The sequence below is a fragment of the Amia ocellicauda genome, chromosome 20, assembly GCF_036373705.1.
Source record: "Amia ocellicauda isolate fAmiCal2 chromosome 20, fAmiCal2.hap1, whole genome shotgun sequence".
Taxonomy (NCBI): domain Eukaryota; kingdom Metazoa; phylum Chordata; class Actinopteri; order Amiiformes; family Amiidae; genus Amia; species Amia ocellicauda.
Window position 1 is genome coordinate 21,869,686 of NC_089869.1, and position 17,210 is coordinate 21,886,895.

A 17,210-nucleotide genomic window follows, 5' to 3' on the forward strand; every position below is an offset into this window, starting at 1 on the left:
GTGTCGGCCTGTTCAAACACCCACTGCCACTGTGAAATAATGCAATTCATACGTGTGTGTGTATATGTGCACTCACAACAATTTGTGTACGATTTGTAAAGCATCGTCTGCAATACTTATGGTATTCAATTCTCATGCCTCTCCTGATTAAAACCTGCACAGGCTTCTCTGCACCGGTGTCGGAGTTTGACACCATAAGTTGTGAAGGAGGACGAGTGGATTTGTTCAGTAAAGGGACCGAGGAGGAGGAGGACTGGGATGGGACTGCATTAATGATGAAGGCCAGCCCCCTTTGTGTTCAGTCAAACCCCCCAGGTCCCGGTCCTGAACACTAACGGCCCAGCCTCCCTCACAGACCCGCATCCGCCAAGAGGACAGTCAATTACAGCACCTTCTAATGGCCTGTCAGCACTAATGTTATTTTATTGCAATTTAATTATGCTCAGGTTTCAGATTGAGGGAACTCAGTTTAAATAATTTACTCGCGGTGACAATAATTTATCATTCAAAAGGGATTAATTAGAGATCTATTCATTATTTTATCTGTTATTAAAATAGTGAGGTTTTTTTCTCCTTGTGGCAGGTCGGGCCGAGTTGACTTGGTTACTGCTCTCGGTGAGAAATATGTTCTGTTTTACATATCGAGGGAGAGAATGAGGCCGTGATTAATTATATAAGCAAAGCTTCCCAAGGAGAACTGACAGGGGTGCCTACCTCCTGACCTGTTTAATTACACGTTTAGCATCACAAAAATGCTCAAATAACTTGCAGAGAGAGAGTGATTAGCCAGGATCTCACGTATGTTAACATAATTAGTCACACGCTTCTTCATAATATGCGTGCATTAAAGGGCAGGCGATATTAATGGGTATTGAAACAGGTTACAATGATAGCCTGTTTGACATTAACAACCAGTAATACATGGGGCACCGCACTTGGAAATATTGGAAAATTAAATTATAATGACTTAATCTGCTCAAATTTAAATATTGTTTTGTAATGAACTGTCTCTCTCCCCTGTTCTTCAGACACTCACACGCATCTGGGCGAGGTGCACGACGCACACATGACTGAATTATGATGGATATTAATAATAATAATAAACAGCTTCTCCTGGTGATTATTGAAAGATTTGTGTGCGTTTATACCACAAGATTTACCATTTAATTTGTTTCCATGTGTTTGTTTACCCTCTCTCTCTTTCTCTATGTGTATATAAACATCTCTCTGTCTGGTGCTTGATTAATGTTTATTTATGTGCCTGATTGGTAAGCAGCCTGTAATTTGCTTAATTGCAGCCTGAACTGTGGTATTTACACAGAGCTCGCGTTTTGTTTTGGCTCAGGATCATTTAATGGAGGTAAATGATTTCTCCAGCAGCCTGCGGCCCGTTTCGCGCCGGTGGTACCGTGGCTCGGCCTGCCATTCCTGCCTTCTCGTTTTGTCCCTCCCCGGCCCCCCAACGCGCAGCCTCCCCCATGTACACCTGCTTCCCCGGGAAGTCACAGAGTTATCCACTTACCCTAATTCAAATTTAAAGGGGATGAATTAAAGGCCTTGTGTCTCCTCTGAACAGGTTGATTTATGTGCTGTTTGCCGTTTTATAGAACACAAAACAATTAATTTACATCTGAAAAGAAGTGGGAATTAATTTTGAGAAGCCCCGGAGCTCTTTGGAGACTCGAGTCATATGTTGGGCTCATTTAAAAGCTGCATAGGAAATTAGCCCTAAAGAAAGGCTTTTAATTTTTGAAAAGTGCAGCTATAGTAACTGTCTCCAGAGCCTCCGCAGTCGCATCATTACTCAGCAAAGGTTAAGGAGGACTTCAGTTAGAAGGTTTTTTCTCTCTCTCTCTCTCTCTCTCTCTCTCGGAGACTCTTTATCCCTGAAGTTTTCCAGCACCACATGAGGCATTTGACAAAGAAAGGGGAGGGAGGGAGCTTTAGAGCTGGAATACGTATATAAATGTATACATACCACCCTTTAATATATCTATATATAGATACATTTAGACAGAGAGAGAGAGAATTGTATGCTTTTTATGCTCCGGCCACTTCATTTCCTTGTTACCATGCCAGACCTACCCTGCCTAATTAATGTAATTGCTACCTTTGATGAAAATACTATTATCTAGATCACACTTTACTTTGGCAAGCAGCGCCCCCCCCCCCGTCCCGGCCTCCCTCCCTCTTCTTTTAACGCGGCTATGAGATCTCTAATTATGCGCAGAACAAGTGGCTGTTCACAAAAGAGCATGTTGTCCACAATTACCAAGAATTGGAGCAAGCTACATTGGTACAAAGGACAGATTAGATTTGCTAGACGCTGCACAAAGCCCATTCCCTTGATTAATTTCCTGCGTAAACCAAATCCATTTTTTTCAGCTCAGCTCCCCCCGGTACCCAAGTGCCTCCGTCCAGCTCTAAAAGACAAACTTCCATCTCTCCTCAATGGACCGGCGTTTATTGACAAAGGTGGATTAGGATCTCTGGACCCCCGTCTCGAAAAGCCATAAACAATACGATCCATTTTTTTTTAATGCAGTAGATTAACCGCCTCCGTTCTCCCCATATCTCCGCTAATAATGTAAATAAACGTATCGGCTGAGATTTCCTTTTCGACGATCTGCCGTTCGTGAGATGCGCCTTCACTCACAGATCTAGGCATCTGTAGCCCAGTGTGGTTGTTTTAATTATTATATTATTATTTAAAATAAAAATGCATCTGCTGACGTGTTGCGATTGCCGCGAATTGCACCGCGAAACCGCCGTCACTTGTTGCGGCCTGGCTTTTGTGTCATCTGATCGAAGGCACCAACTCTCAATTGTCCCGTCTTATTTATTTTTTGTTTGCACCACAAAAACTCAGCGTAAACGTTGTGATTAAATGTAAACTAATTAATTCAGGCTTTAGCACTGAGGACGGTCTAGGCCGAATGCACACGTTACATGCGTATCCGTGTTGGTTTGGCAGGTTTTTTGTATCGACCGCTTGTGCCTCGTTCAAGATGTTAAACAGCCCCTCCCTTCCCTGAAGCTCATTCTCTTCATAATTAAACAAATACACAAAAAAGCTTAAGGAGAATGTGTAGTTTTTGTAATGCTGACTGAGTCCTGGGCCCTGGTGCAGAAACACTATCGTTAGGAGATAAATAATGATCCGGTGCCGTTGTCCCGTGTCAAAGTGCCGTGGATTTCTCTCCGGTGCCCGTCCAGTAATATAATGTGCAGCCGGCCGACCACACGCCTGTAAAAGGTTTATTTCATCCGAAACAGGTTACCATCTGGAGTCAGTCAGACCTGAGAAGGATCAGGCAATATTTTTGATTGAAGTGGCATTTTACTAGTATTTATCTGAGACTCCGAATCCCAAAACCAGGGGCTACAAATAAAGAAGATGGGATAATAGCTTTTGACTGCACCGGTCGCACTCAACTTGGAATGAAGTGTCCAGCGGTGAGTTATAGTGGCCAAACGCCATTTGTACAGGTTGAAAAGTGGGGGCATTTTTCTAGCTTGTCACCCGATGGCTATAGTTCATCCCCTTGAATGATATCTCTGAATGCACAGTTGCCCTGAAACGAGCGTTTCACTCTCCGGTCCAGAATGGTTTAACGGATGGCTCTGTCTCTGGGAGGGTAATTTAGGGAACGCCGGGGCACGTTTTTTAAACATTCCCGCTGTACCGGCCTACGTCCCGCGGTTGGAAACAAATTCACCGCATTTTCCTCCTCGTGCGATTTTAATGTCCCCCCTTTGTCCGCTCCTTATCTCTGTTAAAGACCTCGGTAGGATGTGACTGAATGACTGAGTCCTCTGGGTCCCTTTGCGCTGACGTCGAGATTGTAGAATGACTGCATTAATGAAATCACTGACGTCATCTGTAACCCAGCTCAGATTCCCAGGCCGTATCGATTCAGGGCAGGGGAGGGTGAGTCCAGGCAGGTTCGGGGGAGTGGAGAGGTGCTAAAGAGACTGGCTGCCCTTTTGAATGTATCGATCTGCCCAAAACGGCCGCAGACGTATTGACTCGGCCCTGTTGCTTTTGTCTTTGCCCTCATGATGAATTATCATGTGCTGAAACCAACAAAGGCCGCCTGGCCAGCTCCCTGCACTCAAATTAGCCTCCGTGTGGATCTTTACAGCATTGCGCCGTCTCCTGTGGCATCACATGGCTTTGATTAGGGAGAGCGAAAGACCTGGACTATCTCGTTTGTTGTGTCACTCGTCTCCTGCATCCCCCTGCTTCCCTCTCTGTTAATCCCCCTCTTGTCTGTGTTCTTATCCTACTTCTTTCTCTGTAGAAGAGTTCATTACTGTTGTAGAAAGGGCCGCTGTCATCGCGTGCTTAATACACATTAATACACATGCTCTAAAGGGAAGGAATTCGAACAAATTAAAGTCCTATTAAAATATGAAATCACTCTTATGGGTATTGATATTGGCATGCGTGTGTATATGCACAGAATATTCAAAATGTGTTAACTTTTAGTTGGGCTGTTTTGAAGGCAATGCGTTTGAAGTGAAGTAAATGAACGCCAGGCCTCGGGGAGGGGAGGGAGGCGAGGCAGCGGAGGCGGCACGCCCCTGTGCAGCCCTGCGCTCTGCTCCTGCAGGCATGGCTAGCTGGCAAATGATGGGAGCCGTGGCGATGATGGGAGAGATGACTGACCTCCGACCTTATTGATCAGCGCTGGCTTTGTCCAGCTGGGTTCCTACAAACCCAGTCAGCTGGAGAGGTATTTAAAGACAAATGCACTGGGCTGTCCCGCTCCCTGGGTCATTAATTACATTTTCACCTGAGACAGTGACAAACTCTCCGCACCGGCCTGCAGTTTATTAGGGTCACTATCGCGAACAGGGAGAGCGTTTTTATGGAAAAATTATCTGGAACTCATTTTTATTTTAAAGAATAGCACAAAAAGACTCAGGTAGATGCGGACAGCTGGACACAGGTAGTCTGTGATGCTTGGGACAGTCATTGCTTTGTCTATATGATACCTATAATATCGTCTGAATTATAGTTTTAGTTACCTTTGAGTATGTTGTATTTGTTTATTAAGATTCCAGTGCTTATTTAGACTCGCTTTACAGCCTTTGGATGACTGGAAGGCAATTACACTCACCCCGGCACTTTATTTCCCATTGAGCCGGGATTAAATCAACTTTGGGTGGTGATGGATCTTGCTCTTATTTATAGCGAACACTCACTCACAGAGGAATGCATCATTTAAACTAGTTTCTATACCAAAGGTTTAATAGGCCCACTTGATGGGAAAACTTCACTAATGAGTGGAACTCAATTGCAAACTCTCGTCGGCTGCTCTGGGAGTCAACTGCTCCGGCTTCTTAACCGCGTACGACTCGTCTTTTTAGTGATTTTCTTTTTTTTTTTTTTTTTTACTGGCTGAATTTGTTTTCTGTTTGTTTACTATGTATTATTTTTAAAATATATATAAACAATCATTCATATCATGTGAAAATCCCTTATTGAATGTAAACAAACCCCCAAAATCTTTTAAAGATCAAGAAAAAAGGAAAATAATAACATACCAGCCTTTTCAATCACGCGTCACACAGCGTTGTCAGCAGACACTAATGTTATTTTATTGATGTTTAGTAACCATCCATTTGTCATTAGTTAACACTTGGCACAGTCTGGTTTTGACACGAGATAATAAATCTGAGGACTTTTCATCCCTCTTCCAAAGTGGATCCGGTTCCCTGACACCCCCCCGCCACACACATACACACACACACACACACACACACACACATCTACCCCCAGACCTGCATTTCAATCCAGACGCAATTGCAAAGGGCGACCTGCAGACATATAAAGAATTGGCTTTAAGGCTTTTGAAATAGACTGAATCTGCTGTGGGCCGCAGAGGGAAAATAAGTGGCAAATGTAAGTAAGCATGAAATAGTTTTCCATAAATAATCAAAGGACAACAGCATGGTAATAGGATTGGGAGCTGTAAAAAAAATATGTAACCAATTTTTTCGCTATTAAACTGAAATAGAAAGCAAAATATATAACAGGCTGTAGGAAGAGTTTCATTCCGAGCACGGAAATAAATCCCGAGCCGGAGCCCAGGCACTGCAGGAGCTGCGAAACGCGCTGTAATGTCAAGGTTTTTTCGTTTTTATTTTATTTTATTTATTTTAATTTCCCCACAAATTCAACCGCTAAATAATTGTTTGCATTTTGGATGTAGCGCCACCACGACCATTTCCCAGACTGCGGATTTGTTTTGCACTTGTTTCCTCACGAATTATCTGTGCTCCATTTGGACTGGTTGACAGGACAGGCCAAATTATAACTTAAGATAGAGGCAGGAAGGTTTAAGGCATAGAAGTTAAAGTCGAGGGCAAAACAAATGTCAGTCACTTATGTTGCTTCGTCATTTGTTTCCTCTAATTAATTTGGCACCTTTTGGCTTAAAGATTTGTTTGGAACCTCACACAAAAACCCACAAATAAAACGTTTCCAATACAACCTCAAAATAATAAAAGACGGCCGCCTATGACATGAATTCCCCTTGTATAAAACCGTAAGATCTGGATAAACTACGCTTTTGAACATTTCAGCCCCACATTCCCTCTGTCAGACTGAGTCGCGTATAATTGGCTTTGTTGAGACATGACTTGGCAGTTCCTTCACGAAACTGCTAATTTTGTTCTCCATTGGCGATTCTGAGAGAGTGGCCCCTGTTAGTAACAGCGTGATTTGTAGGCCCACAGAATGTAACTGTAATTTATGACCATAAAACGGCTGACGGTTAATTTGCTTGCTGCCCTTAGGACTTCCTTGCAAATAAGATTTGAAACTCAGTACAGCTGTCCTGTTGTGGGGAAAGTGAATGATAAATTAAATGAAGGAATAAAGATTATTAGTGGGGTGGAAGCTTTCTGTTTGCTGGTAATAAAAGAGAGAGTGAGGAATTACTAGCACATTATAATGTCATAATTGGGGTGTAACTTAATTAAGTGTAAATTACTCAGGGTTAACCCCAGCGAATCTGACGCATTGAATTTCCAAACGTCTGGAGCTGCCGTCACATTTGGGGTTTTCGTGCTCCTATCCACCCGTTGTCCCGGAGGCTGCTGGGAGAATCCCTCGCACCAGCCTCGGTGGTCCGTGCCGCCGGAGCGCGGAGGAATCTTTGAATACTAATGAGCGTCTAAAATAACACACTTTAGCAGGCAGAGGAAGAGAGAGCAAACAAACCGCAATTGTCGCACAAGTAGTTGTGACCTCTCCTTCTGCTCCTGTGCTGGAGCGCTCTTTATTCACAGTGTCAGTGCAAACTCGCCAGGCCCCTCACCCGCGTACGCTGCCAGTGTACACACACACGCACTCGCAAGCAAGTGCCACAAAGACAGTGTCGCAGGATCCATGTAAACACCTACTGCAGGCCTGTGGAGGTACTGGGATTGATTGTCAGGATGCTGTTGTTGTTTTTAATCCAGCGACATCAAATCCTTCATATTAATGAGAGAGAATTTCTGCGTTCGGTGCCGTGTGAGCGTATGTGCATGTTCGTGTGGGTGAGTGCGTACATGCGTGTGCTTGCCCCTGTCTCGGTCTGCATATATGTTGATGTATGCAGACATGAATAACTTGTGACTTTGACTTTCTAAGAAGAAATGTATTTACATGTATAGATGGTTGTATTATACACATAAAATATACATAATATACGTATAGAAACTGCACAATTCGCAGCCAGTTTGCCAGAGCCCTCCACCCCAGTCAGCTGCTGTCCGTGCCTGCCCGTGTTTGCGTGGCCGAGGGCTGGGTTTCAGCGCGCCTCTGTGTTTGCCGCCTCCAGGACATGTCAAACGAACACAATTAAGGTAGATGTATTCAGGTATATGTCGCTCGTTTGGGCTGATTGGTGTGTGTGTCCTGACAGCAGTGTGGGGAAGTCCTCCCATACTCCAGCTATGGCTGCTGGGATGCGATATTTATTCTTCCTGGTTTAAAGCCTTTTTTTTTCCTCCCAGGTAGAAATGTTACAGGGAAAATACATGGAGGCCCATCCATATTGATTTTTCAAACAGCAGATTTCCTTCCTGTTCAAACATTTTAACCAGCGATAAAAAAAGAAAACACGAGTCGTCTAATGAAGCTATTTTGCACCCGGAGAGCACAAGAAATATAAGAGATGACCCAGCTTTTTTTTTTTTTTTTTTCCTCCCCTTCCTCCTCCCCCCACTACAGTCAATTGAATAAGTCAGCTAGTTCACATTTATATATTGTTATGCCACTAGGTTTAAATATCTCTGATTTCCTGGTTCTAAATGCCCCTGAATAATAAGGTCATTTAAATGAACCCATTCGGCACATTTGACACACTTACTTGCCCATCTGCATAACAGATCTCCGGGCGGCTCGCTTTTAAAGGATCGTCAGAACTTTACCCGTGTCTCTGTATTAAAAAAAAAAACCCTGTCAAAAGTGCCACTGCATGTGTGAAAGTAGCCGATTTTCTTAATTCATCCCTTAGGAATGGATAAGTCTATCAATCTATTAAATTGGAAAGCCATTAGGAGCCCTGGTTTATGCGTTTCAAGCTGTTAACTAGGAACTGATTGATTGTTGTTCCTTTGATGGGATATGCTGATCTAATCTCACTGTGCTCGAGTTTGCAATAAATTACACAATTCATTTCCTCCATTTAGAGAGAGAAAATCACACCTCCAGGCATGCTGTGCTCCAGAGGCAAAAGAGCAAGGAGCCTATTTTATGGTGCCATTTAGCCTGCAAGCTTTCAGCAATCCTAGCCTTCCCAAAAAATCGAAGCATAATCAAGGTGTATGTTTAGAAAATTTATTGTTATAATTTTCCCCCTGTAATCTCTTCCATTTTCCCGGCGCCCCGGCGACATAGATCATCATCTAAAAAGAGAAAATGAATAGCAGTTTAAAATTTATCGGTCTTTGATTCTCAATTATACGTGTTTATGACTTCATCTGTCTTCAGTGACTTCAACCTTTTCCATTACAGTGGAATATTATTTGTACGGAATCCATTAAATTCACAAGGCAGGCCCTAATGGCTGGGCTGCCGCGCTTTGCACAGGGAAAAGTTTTTGAAAGGTGGCTTTGCAAAAAGCGTAGCTGTTATGACACTAGAAATTGCTTTATTGATAGCCTGTTCTCTTGCCTGCACATTTGGCCATTTGTAACCTAGCCCATATCTATATTTCAGCCTGACACTGATAAGAACCTTTCTGTTCCCCGGACCAGATTACACTTTGTAATGACACGGGGAGGCAGGTATGATTCAGATGGAGCCGGGCTCAGTATCAATATAAACCAGCTTCGGGAGCACAGTTTTGCCGCTTGCTGCCTGGGGTGGGGGGGAAGGTGTTTGGTGCAGTGTCGGTGGGTGCCGATTCTCCCTGAACACCACAGGGAGAATCCACAGTGAGACTCAGAGCCTAGGCACTAATTCCCCTCCAAAACGAGCTGCACTGTGGTGTTCAGTGAGGCCCTGGGGGGCCTCAGCAAAGAGGGCCAGCGTACATGAGCCGGCGTAGGGAGGCTCGGGAAGCGGTGCGATTCAACAAAGCAAAAAACAAAGCCTGTAAATTGTGCACTTTTAAGAAACAGACCGAGAGAGAGCGGTCTGGTCGGCCCCTGAGAAGCCGGGAGAAATCAATACCTGTTCTGGCTACTACTGCACAACCTCCTCACATATATATCACCCCCTGGCATTTTACACTGCGTTTCAGCCACTACAGTGAGCTGTTTGCACAGACAAACGACAGAGCGCAGGGGCCCGGGTGGGCAGCAGACACAGTCACAGGCTGGCACCGATGATCGCCGGCTACAACGGCTGAACACTGCGGCACTGCACTACACTGCAGTGTATCACACTACACAATCACTCCCGAACTGATTCGAATATTTCTTCTACAGCTGAACCGATCATACAATGGAAAGACGATCAAAAAGTGTCATCATGCAACCACAAAGTGTAATTCATAACCAAAAAACTGTAGTATGCCGACCCAGTGCAAAAACGCATAGTGTAAAATGTGCCAGGTTTGGGTTAGTAGAGAGAAAATTAAAACGAACGGAAAAGGAAAAAGGTTAATTTCAGCAAGTGACCGAAACATGTCATATGCGACCAAAACGTGTCAATATCGAGCAAAATGTGTTCACGCTCAACACAAAGGTGACTTATTAAAACAAAACGTGTCATCCTCGACCGAAACGTGTCATGCTCCACCAAATCATCTCATACTCAACCAACCAGTGTCATACACGACCACAAAGTGCACTTCATGACCGTAATCCTGGAATATGCCATCCCAGTGCAGTAACGCTCAGTGTAAAATGTACCGGGTTCTTCTCGTTTTGGACAGTAGAGAGAAACTGAAACCGAACAGAAAAGGAAAACGGTTCATTTCAGCACTTTCTTTTTAACGCACGTTTGAGCACTTCTTACGAGGCACCTAAATGATCGATACAATGACTTGGCATTACTCCAAGTTCTCCATATACAGTTGAGCAACATTTCTTGAAGCTCGCATAGTTTACTATGATCTTACAATCCATGTACAGCTTCACCATCGCGTTATAAAAAGCAGAATTTGAAACGCACTGATTCACACAATGAAGATCCTTTAATTAAACAAGTGCTTTGATTTAAGGTGAACAAGGTGAGGAGAATGAAACTTGAAATCATGATTTAATCACAATAATGATGATAATAATAATGCCATCTTCCGGACAGATGACCGTAGACTGGGTAGGAGTTGAAGCCAATCGTATAGGAAGGTTGGCCTCCAGGTCACGCCTCCGTGCCCAACACAAATACGGATGGGTAGCGCTGACGTCCTGGCTCTGCCCAGCGGCGTGGACTGTATTGACTCTTAACCCGCGATGCTCACACACCCAAAGTCAATGAGCTCCTGGCTCTACTCATGCCTTACCATGCGCAAATAAAGAGCGACCAACGGACTAATCACGCCGTTATTCAGTCTCCCTCATCCTTCTGCAATCAATACCCAGACCATTACAATTAGAGCCGTTGGGTCAGGGAGAGGCCATTGCGATTCCTTTACAAGTTAAATGTAGTCCTTAAATCCTGCGAATTTAAGGGACGAATCAGTGACCTCTGGGGGTTTAATGATTCTTTTACAGCTTGGAAACTAAATAACCCGTTGAGGGGATAGGGGTTTCGTTCACAGTGGCTGGATCCGCAGTGATGTCACACTATTTTCCTGCTATTTTAGGTTAAAAAAGCAGATCGTTTTCCATACCATAGTACGGTGTGGTCCTCTGTCTGATGTCATAGTTCTGAACTGTTACAATAATAATACTTATAACTTACAATAATGATACTATAATGTATAGAGGACACCATTGCAGAACCCTCTACAGGACTGATCCCAGTGTTGGACAGTAGGGGGAGCCAGTCTATAGTTTCCGAGGTCGTCTTTAGTTTGAGCTGCAATATGAGTGCTACTCTTTTCTCTGAGATATCCTGTATTTAAACATACATACATACTTTACGTATTACTGGTGTTATGATTTCGAAACCCATAGGTTTATGAGTTTGAAAACCTATTGCAAAAATAATTTTCTTTTCCCCACTGTTTGCAGATACTCCAGTTAAAAAAAAATATTTATTTTTGACCAGTTACCCCAGTTAGACGCACCGTGCCGGCAATAAAAATCAGTGGATTCTTCTTAAAATTAACGCACTGAAAATATAAGTAAATACAGTTTTCATCGGTGTGTAATTGGCCCTTATAGTGCTTGTCCTCGATCTTCTCATTCTCTTTATAAACGAGGAATCCTTTACCGATGTGATGCCATGGCGGTGTATTTGTGGCAATTCAGTTAAACTCCCACTAATAGATTATGTGTGAAAAAATTAAGCAGCTAAAGAGCACCAGAGAGATTAGGATTGTGAAGGTGTTTTGACATCAACATCTCATAAGCGCAGAATTTCCAGGCCCCTGTGCCGCTGAGATTAGCCTGACTAATGACGGAGCAAAGGTCACCTGCCTGGAGAGTCTGAGTGCCACCTCCCCGGCTCCCCCGCTCCCTCCATCCTCTGCTTATTATTAATCTAAAGTTATTCTCACACTGTTTTATCACAATTCCCGAAGTCAGAGGGAAACTCTAACCAGATATCAAAACAAAATCCATCTCCAGCTTTCCGACCAATTACAAATAAAAGTTAAAGCGAGGGAGCAGCAGTCGCAGTGGCTCATATTTTTCATCATTTCGGTCATTAAATGGTGATGGATGTAAACCTATAAAGTATCTAAACTGAGCCTTTTAACAATCCATGAGCAATACTATCATTTCTTTAATAGAACTTGCTGACCGTGTCGTTCTAAGGTGCCATTTGTCATTTTCCTTGCGAAATAATCAATAACATGGCTTTGAAATAAATAATATAAAAGTCAGAGTATATTACATCTTCTCGCACCGGGCCAAGTACAGACACAGAAATAGACTTATAATATAGCCTATATATATATATTTATTTATTTTGTTTCACACACACATATATATGTATATGAAACAAAAGAAAAAGTAAAAGCAAAAAGTCTAAGGCCTTATTTATTTGTGTGTTTGTTTGCTTTCGAATTGTTCTTTGACAGAATTGTTCCCGTCCCCAATCACATTTCCATTTTATGTGCAGATCGTTTAAGTTTAGGAGAAGGTAAAAAGAAAATCACAAGGCGCTCGAAGACTATCATTTGTTTCCAAAATATTGAAATTGATGCATCTGTCATTTTACAACCCTGGAGCCATTATTCTGGTCAATGATCGTGTCTGCCCGGAAATACAGGCGCAGGAGCGGCGAACAGCCCCACGGACGGACTCGGATCAGACCCGCTGGAACAGGAACCGGACTGGGGCAGCAGCACCACTTTGGACTGAACATTGTCTATTCAAACACAGGTAATGAGCTCACAAATATAGGAAAATTATTATTTTATACTAATACAATTGCTCAGAGAAAAAAACATTTTTTATCAAGTAATTTTTTGTTTTTTCTCAGAAAGATCAGTGTCAAAATTATTGGCATCCTTGAAGATTCTTATAAATAAAATCTGCATTAACGATCTACTTTCTTAAGTCTCTGTCGTGAGGGACTGAATTGTGGCTGTCCATGGCTTCCTGTTTCACGGGGGTATAAAAATGGTCATGCATGTAATGTTCATTGTTTAAATTGGAGAAGGCAATTAATTAATTAATTGAGACACTTGACCTTCATAAATCAGGCAATGGGTACCACAAAACTGCATATAAATAAATATACCACTTACCACTATTAGGGCAATAAGAAGTTCAAAATTAGTGGGACAGTGGTGAACCTGCCTGGTAGAGACAAAGAAGAATCTAAGGGCCGCAGCTGGAGAATTACAGAACTTGGCTGCGTCTTGGGGTCTCCAAATCTACAGCTGGATGCCACCTCCATGCCGATAGCTTCTGTGGAAGGGTTGCCAGGAAAAGCCTTCATTGAGAGCAACTAACAAATGTAAGCACCTGGAATTTGCTACACGGCTTTGGCACTTGGATTGGAGACCGGCGCTGTGGTCAGATGAGACACAAACAGAGCTCTTTGGCCATGAACACCAGTGATGGGTTTGGCGTTGAAAATATGTCAAATATGGTGGTGGATCTTTAATGTTATTGGGCTGTTTTGCTTCCACTGGCATAATTAACTCTACCATGTATCAGGAAACTTGGCCAGAAACCTGGTTGCCTCTGAAACTTGGCCCACTAGTGGATCTTCCAGCAAGACAATGACCCCAAGCACACATCAAAATCCACAAAGAAATGGTTAATTGACCACAAAATCTAAATTTTGCAGTAGCCTTCTTAGTCTCTGGCCTTGAATCCCATTGAAAGCCTGTGGTTTGAGTTGAAGAGGGCTGTGTGTAAAGTACTGACAGCAAGGGTGCCAATAATTGTGACACTTAAAAAAAAAAACTATAATTTGGGAAATGTGTAATTTTGGTTGAATCCCTTGAATCATTAACAAACTAAAATATATTCCACATATTGCAAAAGTACAATATAGCTCATTAGGTGTGTTGTTTATGTTACACAGACTTTCCCCCCCTTATCTTTATCAAAGGTGCCAATCATTTTGGAGGTGACAGTGTATCTATTATATAGATACACTGATCAGCCATAACATTATGACCACCTGCCTAATATTGTGTAGGTCCCCCTTTTGCCGCCAAAACTGCCCTGACCCGTCGAGGCATGGACTCCACTAGACCTCTGAAGGTGTGCTGTGGTATCTGGCACCAAGACGTCAGCAGCAGATCCTTTAAGTCCTGTAAGTTGCGAGGTGGGGCCTCCATGGATGGGACTAGTTTGTCCAGAACATCCCACAGATGCTCGATTGGATTGAGATCTGGGGAATTTGGAGGCCAAGTCAACACCTTGAACCTGTGATTCATCAGACCAGGCCACCTTCTTCCATTGCTCCGTGGTCCAGTTCTGATGCTCACGTGCCCATTGTAGGCGCTTTCGGCAGTGGACAGGGGTCAGCATGAGCATCCTGACTGGTTTGCGGCTACGCAGCCCCATACGCAACAAACTGCGATGCACTGTGTGTTCTGACACCTTTCTATCAGAACCAGCATTCACTTTTTCAGCAATTTGAGCTACAGTAGCTCGTCTGTTGGATCGGACCACACGGGCCAGCCTTCGCTCCCCACGTGCATCAATGAGCCTTGGCCGCCCATGACCCTGTCGCCGGTTCACCGCTTTTCCTTCCTTGGACCACTTTTGATAGCTACTGACCACTGCAGACCGGGAATACCCCACAAGAGCTGCAGTTTTGGAGATGCTCTGACCCAGTCGTCTACCATCACAATGTGGCCCTTGTCAAAGTCGCTCAGATCCTTCTAACACATCAGCTTTGAGGACAAAATGTTCACTTGCTGCCTAATATATCCCACCCACTGACAGGTGCCATGATAACGAGATTATCAGTGTTATTCACTTCACCTGTCAGTGGTCATAATGTTATGGCTGATCGGTGTGTATATATATATATATATATATATATATATATATATATGGATGGATTTTTTAAATTTTATATATGGAATAACTTAAGATTTAATTTAAGGGAATAACAGAGAGAGCCCAGCCCTTGAGCGTGGTGTGGATTATATTACTGTCACATGGAGAGGCAGAGTGTCGGTTACACTGGTCCTCCTTGCTTACATTACCAAAGACATGTGTCCATCAATAATTTCACCAGGGCGCACAGAGCTGGCAGGAAGGGACTGGAAACTTTTGGTCACCAGTGTAATTACTCTGCGGGGAGGCCGTGAATTAAAGTGAGCCGTTATATTTCCTCTCCTAATGATATGCATAGCCTATATTTGTGCTATTGTAATCTTACAGACACAGGCCTGTGAGCCAGTGACAGACTGCTGTTTATGCCTTGTTTTACATCCTTAATAGAAATTTGCCAGTGCCACATGAAAGCATTTTATTAAATCACAATATATATTTTTTTCTTAGCATAATTTACCAAAATATGCATAAACCACACAATCTATAAACACACATAAACAACCCATCCCACACACGCTGTCCCTGTGGCGCAGTGACAGGCGATGATATACCTGAGCCCGGGTGCGGTGTCTCTGCTCCAGAAAACCAGCAGAGCCGACAGTGTCTCGATTGATAAATCCATTCGCGCTACCTGCGCTTTAAATCTTCCTGTTCATGTTGAGCGAATATAATTTAGAAATATTAAACACGACAGACCTATAAATTCAGACGACATGGGAGTGTCCAGTAAGGCCACCAGAGGGAGCTATTTCGCTTCATTAATATTTTGGGTTCTGTGCACAGATTTAAAAACGGAGCTGGAGATGTGCAGTGTGTGCAGCTCATATTTGTGTGCAATATGTGTTTACTGTGCAAACAATCCTTGATCCTTCGTTTCGTTATTGACGGGCCTATTAAAGGGCTTTTAGTCTTGCTATCCCGCCCTGCACACAGTTTGGGTTGTGGCACCAGCTGTGTGTGTCCATGTGAAGGTGGACTCTTTCATCACTTATCCAATATAAACTCATTTGATGTGCAACATCATTTGGTGTTTAAACAAGGATAGCATAGTGAAATCCTTAAAAATACATATCTTACTATCTTGACTTTTGTTTTTAAATAATATATAATTATATACTGTACCTCAAATTGTATTACCTGGTAATTTATTCATTTATTTTTCATTTTGATCTCCCCTACGCTCCCTCTCCCTTAGCTCTTAACTTTGACTTAACATCTTGTCTGCACTGATCAGCTTTTACAATCTAGGATGTAAGACCTTATATATTGTTTACTGTATATCTCACATACACTTGTGTAAATTGTGAATTTGTAAATGAATTATGCCTCGAACTGCACTGTATTATTGCATTTGGTATTGCCCTTATATTTTGTAAGTCGCCCTGCACAAGGGTGTCTGCCACGAAATAATAATAATAATAATAATAATAATAATAATAATAATAATTATTATTATTATTATTATTATTATTATTATTATTATTATTATTATTATTATTATTATTTTATTATTATTATTATTAGTATTATTATTATTATTACTCATTTGTGAACCCTATGTCTTATTATACATTATTTTTTGTTACAAAGTGGTAATAAACAGAAGTGTTTTATATCCACACTGCGGAATACCGTGGGGTTTAACGCCCAGCCATGAGCCACGCGTGTTGCCACCTGCACCCGGGGTCGGGGTTATTACCCATAGCTTTGTGTTTCCCCCGCCTGTCACTGCAGCCCAGATAGGGCGACTGTTTATCTTAAATGCAAAATAATAAACAAATAAAAATACAAAAAGGCAGTAGAAGAAAGAAAGCACACGCTTGTGACTGTGTGCCATTCAAATCGCCTGATAATGACCAAATCATCCAGCTAGCTGTACAAAGTAGGTCATTCAAATGCAGAGATATTTAATAATAAGCTATTTTCAATGCACTGATAACATCCAAATCGGTAGATGGTGGATGCGTCCTCTAATCACACCGACTCTGTGTGTCTGTAGGCTCTGACTGGTGCCACTGCAGCCTGATCATTTTGTTTGGGACCCGGGTCCTGGCCACGCAGGCGCAGAAACTCATCACACTCTGGAGTGCCCCCTGCTCTGCTAGTTTTCGTTACAACCGAGC